This window comes from Lactuca virosa, chromosome 9 (assembly GCF_052849685.1).
Source record: "Lactuca virosa cultivar CGN04683 chromosome 9, Lactuca_virosa_CGN04683_v6, whole genome shotgun sequence".
NCBI classification, from domain to species: domain Eukaryota; kingdom Viridiplantae; phylum Streptophyta; class Magnoliopsida; order Asterales; family Asteraceae; genus Lactuca; species Lactuca virosa.
This window is the reverse complement of record NC_136434.1, coordinates 233,948,180-233,961,678: the sequence shown is the minus strand read 5'-3', so window position 1 is coordinate 233,961,678 and position 13,499 is coordinate 233,948,180.

The window sequence follows — 13,499 nt, the reverse complement described above, 5'->3', positions numbered from 1 at the left end:
TGGATTAAGGAACGATTTTGAGTGTAGCAAGCTGTGGCTATTGCTTCTGCCCAGAAGTATTGTGGCAGATCAGCGAAGATAAGCATTGATCTTGCAGCTTCACATAGAGTTCTGTTCCTTCTTTCGACAATGCCGTTCTGTTGTGGAGTGTATGGGGCTGAGAAGTTATGTTCAATTCCTTTGTTTTTGAGAAATGAATCTAGAGTCTTGTTTTTGAACTCTAAACCATTATCACTTCGGATTCTTCGAACAGGTCGTTTGAGCTTCAGTTCGATTTGTTTGATGAAGTTGATCATTTCTTCAGGTGCTTCTGATTTTAGTCTTAAGAAAAAGACCCAAGTAAAGCGCGAGAAGCCATTAACGACAACAAGAATGTACTTCTTCCCTTGTATGGTTTGGGTTTTGGCAGGGCCACAAAGGTCTATGTGCAGTAATTCTAGTGGTTCGGATACACTAGATTCTGAGATGCTTTTGTGAGTTGATTTGGAAAGTTTTCCTTTTTCACATGCGGCACAAAGAGTTTCATTATCAAGCTTTAGAAGTGGCAGTCCTCTAACAAGATCATCGCCGATCAGTTTGTTGATGTACCCAAAGTTTAGATGGGAAAGGCGGCGGTGCCATAACCAACTGATATCTGCTGGGGCTTTTGATAGCAGACATATATCGGGTTTACCATAGATAAGATCCATGTCAAGTGGATACATATTTCCGACACGGTAAGAATCAACAATGATTTCTTTGGTTTTGGCGTCCATGATCAAGCTTCTTTGTTTGGTGAATAGGACTTCAAGATTGTTATTACACAGTTGAGAAACACTTATGAGGTTGTGTTTCAGGTCATCGACATAGGCAACTTTCTTTATGGTGAAGTTACCATTTGTTATATTTCCATAACCTTTGATTTTTGCCGTCATGTTGTTGCCGAAGGTAACATCTTGATTTGTTTGGGTGGGTTTGAAGTCACGCAGGTAGTTTCGGTTTCCTGTCATATGCTTGGAGCAACCACTATCAATATACCATGTATCATCATTGGGTTCTCCAACATTAAATACCTACAATTAGACAGAAGGTTTAGGTACCCAAATCTGAATGGGTCCTGGTTTGTTAGTTGTTGTTATTTTGGGTGTTTTGCTTAATGAATTTCTTATAGCATTTGACTTCACATTTCTATAAGAGTTTGGTTTATTAGGATGGAATGGTTGACGTTTGATTTTATTTATCAAGTTTTCCCAAAATGTGATTTGTTTTTGAAAACCTGTGGGTTTATAAAATCTGTGATTTGGTGAACGATATCCTAGATGTGAAGATTTGTTTGAAAAGTTCTGTTCATATCTGGGATGTGATTGGCGGTTGTGAAAAGCTTTTTGAAGATGATGGTTTGGAACTTTCTGATTTGGTTGTTTTTTAAAGTTCCTTGAATGGTTAAAGGTGATCTCTTGAAAGCGATTTTCAAAAGGTTTTTGAAAAGGTTTTGGTTTTTGTTTGGAAACCTGTTTTTGAGGTATGAGGTAAGGTTGAACTGGTTTCTTTGGTTTGTTTTCAAAAAATGTTGGTTTGTTAAGTGGGGTTATGGTTGCTTCATTGGTATGTTTGATTTGGTTTGTTGAAGAACTAGCAGAGTTTGTTTCAGATTTTACAACTCTTTTGATAGACTTTTTGGAAACAGTGAAAGCAGTGTCATCTGGGCTACAATTGATAACTGTTTCGTCATCTGAATCTTCCTCATTAGCAGATGTGAAAAGATCTGGAAGAGTGGATTCAGAGTTTTCACAAATTGTCATGTTTTCTTGTTTAGCTAGTTCATTTTCAAAGGATTCTCTTCCAATTCCTGGTCTGTAATTCGTATCAATTTTGCCAGTTCCTAAGGTGTTTGCCTTGGTGAAAATATCATCACTTAGCTTTCTGGCAATTTTGATAGAATCCATGTTCCATACCAATCTTTTGTTTTCTGTTTCAAGAAAATTGATTTGTTTAAAGGAATCAGTCAGTTTTTCATTTAAAGCATTGTATTTTTCGGTTGATTCTTGAAGGTTTTTTTTCAACTGAAGGATTTCCATTTCTAAAACATCTTTTGTTTCAGAAGAAATGACTGACTGATTTTTTTGTTCCAAATCCCTTTTCTGAATTAGGGTTTGATTTAATTGTTCCAAGACGTGATTATAATCTTCTGATTTTCTTTCAACGTCTCTTTCCAATTTGTTCTTTATCCTTGTTGATTCTCCAAATTTGAGTTGCAAGGTTTGTAACTCAGATTTGCAAATATCGGAATTGATCATTGTGTCATGATATTTTTTGAGATCAGCTTCTAGACTTTTCTCAATCTTGGTTATATGGGACTCAAAAATTGATTTCGAAAGACCAAGTTCAGAGATCATAGACCATACCTGTTCTATGACGTTTGGAGCTCTTGAAGGTCTATCAACACCAACTACGAAACATAAGTTTGATTGTGTTGGTTCATTGTCAGCTTCGTCTTCAGAAGTTGGCCAGTATTCCACGTTTGGTTCATGGATTGCCATCAATGCTCTTTGCTTATCTTGATTTTCCTGTTTCTTTAATTCATCGGCTTTTTGAGCGTAGTATGCTGAGTCTTTGACTTTGGTTTTGTTTTTGGCTCGGCATTCTCTGGCATAGTGATTAGTTCCTTTGCAGTTGTGACAAATGATCACTTCTTCATCACTGTCATCCTTTTGACTTTTAATCGGAAGTCTTTCAGGAGCTTGAGTTTGGATTTGTTGGGAAGATTGGGAAGGGTTCTGTTGGAATCCAAAATTTTGGTTGTTTTGAAAGCCATTGTTTTGATTAGTGTAACCTTGATTTTGGAATCCTCTGTTTTGGTTTTGAAAACTGTTGTTTTGGTTATTGTTATGATGACTTGAGTTGGGATTGTTTTGAAATCCCTGGTTTTGAAAACCTTGGTTTGAATTGTTTTGGAAGGAAGGTCTTTGAAAATTTTGACCAAAATAAGGTCTTGGTTGAAAACCTGAGTTGTTTTGAACAGGTTGAGGTCTTGGTTGAAATCCAGAATTATTTTGTCCATATGATGGTCGGTTTTGAAAATTTGGTTTAAAATTCGATTGACCGTGATTTGGAATAAATCTCTGGAGATTTGTGTTTGCTACCAAAGCACACAGTTGTTGGTAGTCTGCTTCATCATTTAAATCAGATTGATCAAAAGAATTGTTCAAAAAGGGTTGGTTTTGAAAAGATGTCTGATTAAAATGATTGAAGTTTTGTTCATTAAAAGGTGTTTGGTTTTGAGAAGATGTGGAAACGAGAGCAAGTGGTCCTCCAAAAGCTGTAGTGGTTGGTGGGTCAATCGAGGATTCATACGATTGAAGTTCTCCATACAAATTGTATAAATTTTCAGTATGAATGGCTGGATTTCCCTGAATGACGAGTTTAACCATCTTCCAGCTTTCGTAAAGATTGTTTAGAAACTTGAGATTTATCTCGTGCTGTGTCTTTTTGATGCCCAAATTGTTCATTTTTACCATGATAAAATTGAACCTATCATGAGCATCATGGATGGTTTCTGATGAAAGCATCTTGAAATTATTGAATTCATTTAAAACAGATGTTCTTTTGTTTCCAATAATTCTTTGATTTCCACAAAAACGATTTTTTAAATTTTCCCAGATTTGATTTGCAGTCAACAGTATTATGTCATCCATTTGACTTAGAATACTGTGGGGAATTCCAGACACAAGTTCCTTTTTGGCTTGGAGTTGCAACTTTTTTTCGGTTTCAGCAAGAGTGGCTTGATTTGTAGCAAGAGTAGCCATATTTTCTGGAGTAACATATGTTCCTTCTACACAATTCCAGACATTTTCATTTATAGAGTTGAGATGAAGATTCATACGGCCAACCCACAAATTATACTCTTCAGGAATAAGTATGGGTGCCCGTGAACCAGATCCCAAGTTGTTAGCAATAGAAACAGAGTTCATGTTGGAGTAATTAGTAGAAGACATAATAATTTTTTTGTTTTTGAAAGGATTTTGAACAAGTGATATTAAAATGAAAATTTCAAAGAAACGCTAATGGAAGGTTTTAAAAAAAACGCTAACCAAAGGTTTTCGACAAAAATTTCAAAGTAAATCACGCAAGCTCTGATACCAATTGTTAAAAATATATTAATATCTGATTACCACAAATAAAAGGCTCGGATACCTAGTTACTGGGTGACAGATATATATATATTTAATCAGATAAGATGCGGAAAAATAAGAATGCGGAATAAATAAATACTAGAAAGCTATAAATGACTGAAAGCTATAAATGAAATAAATGACAGTATTTAAATGACATAAAGCTGTAATAAAATATATAAATATAGATATAGTAGGTGGGTTTTGAACTGGACTTGTGGAACGACTGGTCTATAAAGTACGTTTGTCAAATAAATGACTGAACGGCTTAGGGTTGGACTGGATCTTAATAGACTGTGTCTCTATTTGTTCAATGTTCAATCAGGTATAAGTAACATAAAATTTATTCAAAATTCTGTTACTCAATTGTTTATACAGTAAGACAAATACACTGGTTTTTATGTAATTGTATTTAAGGTATTTCTGGTTGTTTTGAAAGGTTGTTGTTGGTAAGGTAGGTATGTTGTCTTGGTTGATTTGGGTATAGGTATTGGTTGATTTGATGTTGGTATGGGTTGTTTTGGGTGTTGGTATCGGTTGTTTTGGGTGTTGGTATCGGTTGTTTTGAAAGTTGGTATTGGTTGTTTTGATGTGAGAGAGGTGTTTGGTGGTGATTGGTGTAGTAAACAAAGGTGGTATAGGCTTTGTTTGATGGGTTGAATGTGAGGAAGATGATGAATAGTGTTTGTGTTCTTGAGTTGTTCTTGAAGAAGAGGTTGTTCTTGAAGCTTGTTGGTCTTGGCTTTGGCTTTCTTCTTCTGGAGTGAAAGAGTTACAGAATATTACAATGAAAACTCTTTAAACACTCTCTAACACACACAATACACTCACATACATCCACACACACACATACTCACATATGCTCTCTCTCTCTCTCTCTCTCTCTCTCTCTCTCTCTCTTTTTGGTGTATTTACCCACAACACTCCCACACTTTGGTGATTTTATTCACACTTTGGTGTTTTTCTCTACTACTCTCTTCTTGCATGCATCTATATATATATATGCACAAATACTCTAGGCAACTCTCATTTGTTTAAGGGAAAGTAAACATTGTTGAGGAGTGAAAGCTGGAAAGAAGTTGGAAGCATGCAAGTGGGTTTTCTTCTTTTGTGCTGTCTTTGCTTTCTTTCCTCACAGCACATACACATATACACTATGCATGTGCATGTATATATATTCAAAAGTAATTTCTAGGTGGTATGTATGCTGGAAGTGATGATGAAGCTGTGAGTTTAGAAAGAAAGAAGAAACACATGTGATGGAGAATTTTGCTTTTGTGTTTTCTTGTTTCTTCCTTCATATGTATATATATACGATACATGTATATATATGTATATATATATATATATATATATATATATATATATATATACATATACACACAATATACATATATATAATATATATTCGTGGGTATTTCTTGCATGGATGAGTTTTATGCGGGTGTGGGCGCGGGCCGCGGGTCGGTCGCGTGCATGGCTGCTTCTTGCGATCTGAATAGCTGAAGTAAAAATTCGATGTACGCGGGTATGGGCGCGGGTCGCGGGTATGGGTGCGGGCCGTGGGTAGGTCGCGTCTTGCGTTCTGAATAGCTGAAGTGAAAATCTCGATCTACGCGGGTATGGGCGCGGGCCGCGGGTCGGTCGCTGGACCTGATCAGTTTTGTGCGGTTTGTAATGCGGGCCGCGGGCTGGTCGCGGGACCTGAATGGTTTTGGTTCTGAATTTTGGATTTGATCCATGATATCCGTGGGTATGCGACTCGAGTCGGGTTCGTGAATCATCTTGCTTTGGTTTGATTCGTTTTTGATCTTTGTATTCGGTTTTGCAAGTGGTTTGAGTTGCATGACTTGAGTCTTGAGATTCTTATCTTCATGCGGTTTGAGACTTGTCGAGTTGTGAACTTACGTCTTTGCGTTTTTGTCATTCACGTGTTTTCGTATATACCGTTTTGATTATGTATTGATACAACCTGCAATAACTGATAATATTTGTTAGATAACATCAAAACAGTTCGTCTTATTTCAGTGATGGTCACATAAAAAAAACATTTTCCAACACAAGTTTCAAGGCTTCTAGCTGAGCCTCCTTAATTTGTGTGGACAAGTGTGAATGGGTAGTCATAGTCAAAGATTTGACTCTACGACCGGAATATTCTTTCCGAATTAGGGCATCAACTACTACGTTGGCCTTGCCTGGATGATAACGAATTTCGCCTTCGTAGTCACTAAGTAGCTCAACCCACCGTCGTTGTCTCATATTGAGCTCCTTCTGGTCGAAAATGTGTTGTAGGCTTTTATGGTCTGTAAAGATAGTGCTTTTCGTATCGTATAGGTAGTGTCTCCAGATTTTCAGAGCAAACACTACTGCTCCTAACTTAAGATCATGTGTGGTGTAGTTGACCTCGTGTGTCTTCAGCTGTCTTGAGGCATAGGCGATGACCTTACCTCGTTGCATCAGAACACAGCCGAGCCCCTGCTTGGATGTATCGCAATAAACCACGAAGTCTTCTATCCCTTCGGGGAGGGACAGTATCGGTGCGGTGAATAAGGCTCACTTTAGCGTTTGGAACGCTTTCTCTTGCTTCTCTTCCCAGTCAAAGGCCACGCCCTTATGGGTCAATGTTGTAAGCGGTTTCGCAATCCGAGAGAAGTTTTGAATGAACCTGCGATAGTAGCCAACGAGGCCTAGAAATTGACGAATTTCTTTAGACGTCTTCGGTGTTGACCAGTTCTCAATGGCTTTGATTTTGGAAGGGTCCACGTTTATTCCCTCTTCGCTAGCCACGTGCCCTAATAATTCGACTCTTCGGATCCAAAATTCGCATTTAGAGAACTTCGCATAAAGTTTCTCTGATCGCAGTGTTTCTAAGACCTGACATAGATGTTGAATGTGCTCTTCCTTACTACGAGAGTAGATAAGTATGTCATCGATGAATACAATGACAAACTAATCTAAGTAAGGACGGCACACCCTATTCATTAAGTCCATGAATACTGCGGGCGCATTGGTCAATCTGAACGGCATCACTACAAACTCGTAGTGTCCATAACGAGTTCGGAAGGCTGTCTTCGGAACATCCTCCCCTAGCACTCGTAACTGGTGATACCCGGATCTCAGGTCAATCTTTGAAAAGAAATTCGCCCCTTGCAGTTGGTCGAACAAGTCGTCTATGCGAGGCAGAGGGTAACGATTCTTGACGGTAAGTTTGTTCAGCTCTCTGTAGTCGATGCATATATGGAACAATCCGTCTTTCTTCTTGACGAACAAGACCGGTGCTCCCCAAGGTGAGAAGCTTGGTCTAATAAAGCCCTTGCTGAGCAATTTGTTAAGTTGACTGGATAGCTCCTGCATCTCAGCTGGTGCTAGACGATAGGGCGATTTGGCTACTGGGGTAGCCCCTGGAACTAAGTCGATTCTGAACTCGACTTGACGCTGTGGAGGTAATCCTGGGAGTTCTTCTGGAAAGATGTCGGGAAAGTCGCGTACCACTGGGATGTTCTTTATGTCCTTCGTCGCTTGGCTCACATCGACGACATGAGCAAGGAATGTGCGATATTCCTTTCGCAAGTACTTCTGGGCTTGTATGCTCGAGATGATGCGAAGGTTCATGTCGGGTTTCTCGCCGTAGATAACTAGAGTTTCGTTAGACGGCAGATTAAGACGAACAGCCTTTTCGTAACACATGATGTCGGCACGATGAGAACTCAACTAATCCATGCCGATTATGATGTTGAAACTTTTAATTGAGATCGGCATGAAGTCGATTGTAAATGAATGGCTATCTAGTGTTAGTGTACATCCTATGTATATGCAGCTAGTGCTCTCTGTCTATCCGTTAGCCATTTCTACAGTGAACGGTTCTTTAAGTGTATGTGGCTTTTGTTTAAGTAAGTGAGCAAATTTCTGATTCACGAAACTCTTCTCCGCTCCACTATCAAACAGTATGCATGCATAAGAGTTATCGCGGAGAAACGTACCAGTGAACACTGTAGGGTCGGCAACAGCTTCCTCGTGGCCTATAGCCAAAACTCTAGCCGCTCAGCCGACATTTCCTGCCTTTGGGCAGTTCTTTTTGTAGTGGCCCACCTCGCCACATCCGTAGCAAGTCTGGCCCACACCAGCGTCGGGGATTTGAGTGATTGGCCTTGCCGGAGCTTTGCAGAAACGGGCAGTGTGCCCCTTCCTGTTGCAGTTAGCGTACTGCATTTCCTGGCAGGGTCCGTTGTGGTGGAAGCTACATTTGTTGCACTTAGGCAAGCTTCCCGCATACTGCTTCACTGGTGCATCCGCGGTAGGTGCTATCGCAGCATGAACATCCACGACCTGCTGCTTTTTGGCAGCTTTCTGCGCAACGTTCTTCTTCTTGTCATCCCAGAACTTCCGCTTGTTGACAACGGCTTTGGAGGGTTCTGAGATGGATAGGGTTGTTGTTGTTGACGGGGTACGGACCCCATGGTCAATGAGCCGCTGCGCCAATCGCTTGGCACTATCGAAGGTAGTGGGGTTTGAAGCTAGTACATTCCCCTGAAATGGAGGCACCAGCCCCCATATATACCTTTCCACCTTCTTTGCTTCAGAAGGGACCATTCCCGGACATAGCGCTACCAGATCGCTGAATCTGGCAGTGTAGGAGACTATGTCGGAGCCCTTCATGGTTAGGCTCCATAGTTCCTGCTCCAGTTTCTGAACTTCGCCCCTCGGGCAGTATTCCTCGATCATGAGCTCTTTAAGAGCTTCCCAGCCCATATCATTTGCCACTATAAGAGTTAGTGACTTGACATTTCTATTCCACCATGTCAGGGATCGGTCCGCGAAGGTGCAGGCGGCAAATTTTACTTTGCTCCCTTCCTGACAGGAACAGATCTCGAAGATCAATTCCATCTTCTCGAACCATTGCGAGAGGGAAATGATTCCGCCAGACCCATTGAAGTTCCTGGGTTTGCAGCTGGTGAAGTCCTTGTACGAGCACTCTCTAGAGCACACTGGAGCTTCAACTATAGTGGGAGGCACATTAGTTCCACTCCCGCTAGTACCGGTAATGGTTAATTGTGCTAAGGCTGCCATAACAGCCGTATTCACCGCAACTTGGATTGCTGTCGGATTGTATTGAGGAGGAGGAGGTGGAGTTTGATTCGGAGTTATTGGAGGATTGCGTCTCGCTGATCGACGGGGAGGCATCTTGTAGCTATAAGATCACAAAGATGAAGATATTGGTAAGAATTCAAATAGAGAGAATGATGAGAGTGACTCACAGACAAACTCTCCATAGCCCAACAACATAGATGAAAGTATGATTGAATAGTGATCTAGTACTAGAAAGATGAAAGCATTTGGATATCAATTTCCATTGGATTAAATATCTGTCAATAATACTGGTATTAAAGATGTAACAAGTTCAGGAAAATGACCTAGGAGTAGGTCTTACATCAACCATGAAAGAAAATTTTGACAGCATGAAGACCTAATAGACTGAAAGTTCAAGGTGTTAAGATAAACAGGAAATTACAGGGAAAAGTGATACTTAGAGCATAGATAAGAAGGCTATTCCATTAATCAAAAGAAAGGATGAGCAGAGCATCGCCTACTGGCGATGGGCACCCCTTGGGCGAACCCTTAAGTCAGCCAGCTGATGCTCCATATCAAGAAGGCGTCGCTCGTACACTCGCTGGCGTACGCGGTGCTCTATGACTTTTGCTTGAGTCACAGCTAGTTCTTGGAGCAGAGACTCATTGTCTCTTGCAACTCTCTCACGAGCATCTTCCAGACAACGAATGCGGACAATATTGACTCCCGCATTGGCATCAACCTGCATGATTCGGTTGAGGGCTGTCCTACCCTGTATTTCGTTACGAGCAACCCTACGGACCAGAATAGGCAGGACTCTGTCCGTTGAGCCTCTTTCGCTCAGGTTGTAGACGCTTCGGTCTCCATTGTATGGCATGGGTTGATCCTGTTCCTGATTCCATGTTTCCAAACTTTCCACCCACAGAGGCGTCGGGCCTTGAAAAGTCGGACGAGGGTTAGGATTTGGGTTTGGAGCTACCAGGGGTAGGTCATTGACTTCTGGGTCGGAGTCCGAATCCTCCGGGAAGTTCTGTACGAAGTCATCATCCAATGGAATTTCAGGTTCCTCTTTTGGCTCATCATCGAGCCATCCACCGTTACCTTGGTTGGGAAAGTACTGATCTCCGGGGATATGGAATCCAGCCATGTTATCTACGCGAGAATAGGGGTAAAAGAAATAATTAATAGACGACTAATTAAGATAATTATAAGATGATCCTTACCAGTTACTCCAACATTTGCGTAGTGCATACCAGTCATATGTAACCAGAACAGGATAAACCTTCGAATAAGTGAGCCTACCTCTAAGTCCACAACCAAACAAGGAACAGGAAGTAAAGCAAAGATCACAGATTCTAAGTCTATGACACCCTAGTCACATATAACCTTAACGTATCCACTCAATAACTATTTACATACTAATAAAGATCTTTTTAGTTTGCACATAAATAATTTATAGTAACACAAAATACTCCTATAGTATTTTAGGTTTATGTTCTGTTCTAATGTTTTCATTGTAGTAGTGTTGGTAAGTTTTTAGACTTGCTGCAAGACGACAACTAATCCTAGGCACATGCTAATCACTTCTCGGAGAGATATAGTTGACCAGGCTATATCACTCCCAGATCTGATTATATGTCCCCAAGCCCAATTGTGATGTCCAATAATCGCAATACTTTTGTTCTGTCCTAGTGACACTGATTTTAGTATGAATGCAGGTGTGTAGACTTTGGTTAAATATTTTATTATTTAAAAGTATAAACTCTTGATCAGAGTATTTTAATCCCGTTGTGTTTATAGTTGTATATCTTTTATGGGTTGATATACTCAATTCACTCTAAACAATGCTCTGATACCAATCTGTCGCACCCCTAAACCAAAACGGCGGAAACCTTCGGGGGCGGAGGACGTCATGTACAGTATCACAACAATGCATAATAGTAAAACAAGCAACAACATCCTCCATTGCATTAATAACATAATTTTAATACAAATGTGTTCTGCAGTTTATAAGACAACAAAATATGAATCAAAATAAGAGATGAGTCCTGAACGTGCTCCATCTTCTCAAAAGCTGGTCATCGGTACCTGTCTACTGGTGACCTGAGAATACAAGTTATTTTGAAAGCGTAGATCAGCATTAAAGCTGGTGAGTTCATAAGTATTTTAGTTTCATTGCTTGTATAAGTTTGAAAAATGTAGTTGTAAATGTTTGATGTAAAAGTTTGTAAGTGTTTGATGTAAATGTTTGTAAGTGTTTGATGTAAATGTTTGTAACTTCCTAGAAAATCCTATATTTTCTACTAACGTAGCCTTCTACCAAGACCCAACTGTTCTTTATGTTTGTTCTTTTGTAAAAGTGTGCGTTATCCCCAAAGTATGACTATCATTACCAAAATATAGTTTTCATTACCGTTTATGTTAGAAGATCACAAAGTGAATGAAATGGGAAAAATAAATATGTAATGTAGTTTTATCTAGTTAACTACCAATGTACTAACTACCTTAAACATGTTTGTTTAATTAATGTAAAATGTGATAAGATTGTAACCATTCTTGATTGACTAGTAAAACACGACGATCAAAGATGTCGAAATGGTATGACATTCGTTACCCGTAGACCTGCAGGTCCCACTATAGCTAGCAACAAGGTGTTGGACGGTTAGTCCCGTATAGATCTATACATAAATTCACGCTCTCCCTCCAGGAGACTCTGGTTACAAAACGTGACACAACAGTATATGCTGAGCCATGAAGTAGTATCTCACATTAATGTTATAGTATTCTTGTATATGTATAGTATGTGCTAGTGGTGTGTATGCTCTCTCTGTCTAGTATGTAGTATGTTCTATTTGTCTAGTATGTAGTATGTTCTATCTGTTTCTCTTTATAGTGAGTATTGTTTCTCGTTATAGTATGTATTGTTTCTCGTTATAGTATGTTTGAACTGACTTCTGTATGAACTGACTCTTGTATGTTTCATTGTTCTAGAAATAGTAGTAGTGACTTCCTAAACTATACCTATTATAGTTTACTAGAAATGTTGTTTGTATGAATGAACATGTTTGTACACCTTTGCTACCCAAAGGTATTGAACTGAACTAAGAACTTTTATATCTATATACATACACATAATATATAACTAAGATTCAAACGACCTTCGGAGAAACAACCGATACCCTAAGTCCACAACCAAACAAGGAACAGGAAGTAAGGCGAGTTATCAGTCGTAAGTCCTTTCAATCCTACTTATATAACTATATATATATATATATATATATATATATATATATATATATATATATATATATATATATATATATATATATATATATATATATATAGACATGATTTTTGATAAAATATAAGTTTAAAAGAGTTTGATAAAGAGTTTTGCATATAAAATAGTTTATAAAATGATTTGGAACAGTTTGTTTGATACCACAGTTTTGAAATATAAGGAATCCACTTGTTTGATAGTTATTAATCACATGTGATTGATAATAACTATAATTTTTCTACATGTATTCTCCCCCATAAAAGCATTTAAAATCATTTAAAATATAACTTAAGGGGTATGAACTCACCTGTAGTGAGTGGTTCGAATGTAAGATCGATAAAGGATGCTAAGTGTCAAGTGAAGCCTCGAGCAGAACGGATCCTAATAAGCATATAATGACACATATATGTATATAATTTGTGTTTAAGCAACTAATCATGATAGAGATTCACCTTAGGAACTAGGAAACACTTATATGAAAGTGTTACAATCACAAAGGATTGCATCTAAGGGGTTTACGGCCACACAAGGGTGTTTACGGCCAAGGAGTATACGGTCATGGTGTATACGGTCAAGGTGTTTACGGCCAAAGGGGTTACGGCCAAGGAGATTACGACCGTACACTCAAGGAAGAAACATGCAAAAGAGGTGTTTCACGGCCCTATCTAGCATCCAACAAGTGCCTTCAATTCTAGGCTCGAGCATAAGGGAGTTTAAAGGCCAAAACATGCACCAAACAAGGGTTTACGGCCAAGGGAGATGCTCATGGCCGTAAACTCTTGGAGTTCAAGCATTTGATGATGATTCAAGACTAGAATCAACAGTTTAACAAGCCTAACTAGGAGATAGTAATATACTCACGTTTTTGAAGCTTGAGAGGGGGTTCACGGTCCAAGAACTTAGTAGGTGTTCTTGGTGAAAATGAAGAACACTTGAAGATCTAACCAAAAGAAGAACTTCATGGATGAAAATCATGTATCTTCACTAGATAGAAAAGAATA